This window comes from Elephantulus edwardii, unplaced genomic scaffold (genome assembly GCF_000299155.1).
Source record: "Elephantulus edwardii isolate Elephantulus edwardi_28Jun2011 unplaced genomic scaffold, EleEdw1.0 scaffold00434, whole genome shotgun sequence".
NCBI lineage: Eukaryota > Metazoa > Chordata > Mammalia > Macroscelidea > Macroscelididae > Elephantulus > Elephantulus edwardii.
In genome coordinates, this window is record NW_006400184.1 from 170,102 (window position 1) to 171,452 (window position 1,351).

Genomic DNA, 1,351 nt, shown 5'->3' on the forward strand with positions numbered 1-1,351 from the left:
CTATTTTCAATGGATGAAAAACAAACTTGATGAATTACAGGACACTGCAAGCAAAAATAAGGAGGAGCTTAAAAAAACAATACAAAACAATGCAGACAAAACAAACAAGGCATTAGAGGCATTGGAAAACCAAGAAACCATAATCCAAAATATGAGGTCTAAGGTTTCTGATGCTGTCAACATGATGGAAGGACACATGGACAGTGGTGAAGAGATGGAAAACAGAATCAGTAAAATAGAAGATAGAAATGTCAGCACAGAACTGACTGAGAAAAGAGCAAAACAAAAAAAAAGAATGAAACAGAAGAAAATCTAAAAATAATGTGGGATACAATCAAAAGAAATAAAATTTGCATCATTGAAATCTCAGAACAGGAAGAAGCAAGCAAAGGTACCGAAAAAGTTGTGGAAGAATTACTAGATGAAAACTTTCCAGGTATAATGAAGAATGAGAGAATATATATTTAAGAAGCTGAGGGAAAACCATATAGAATAGACCCTAAAAGAAATATACTAAGACATCCTTTTCTTGGGGTTGCGCTACTGTCCAATGAACGGATAGTGAGGGCAGTAGTGCTGACGCCTATACAACACACTCGCATCAAATAGAGCTTTGCTTTATTTGGTGCAATTTTTGGAAAACAGAAAAAAAAAGACATATCACTGTCAAATTTGCTAGAACCAAAGATAAGGAGAGAATATGGGAAGCAACAAGAGAGATACAAAGAGTAACCTATGAGGGAGAGCAGATAAGACCAAGTGCCGATTTTTCAGCAGAAACCATGAGAGCAAGAAGACAGAGGAATGGCATATATCGAACACTCAAAGAACACAACTGTCACCCAAAAGTACTGTACCCAGCAAAATTGTCCATCAAATTCTAAAGAGAGATCAAGATACTCCCAGAAATACAGATCCTAAGGGAGTTTGTAAAAACAAGACTAGACTTACAGGAAACACTGAGAGACGTCCTTCAAACAGAGATGCCACAGAAAACAGGATAAACTAAAGTAACTAGCAACAATGCGAAAAATTGAACAAAATGATAGCAATAAAACCTCGTTGTTGTTATTATTATGTGCTGTTGAGTCGCTTGTGACTCATAGCGACCCCATGTACAACAGCCCTAAACTCTGCTCTGCCCTGTGCCAATTGCACTGTCTCTGACACTCCCATCCTGAATATCCCAGTCACTGAAACAATCCACCTCATAGAGGGCCTTCCCCTCCTGCGCTGTCCCTTCACCCTCCCAAGCATGATATCCTTCTCCAAGGACTGGTCTCTCCTCACATGTCCAAAGTATGTTAGACGGAGCCTCAGAATCCTTGCCTCCAAGGAGCCACCCGGTTTA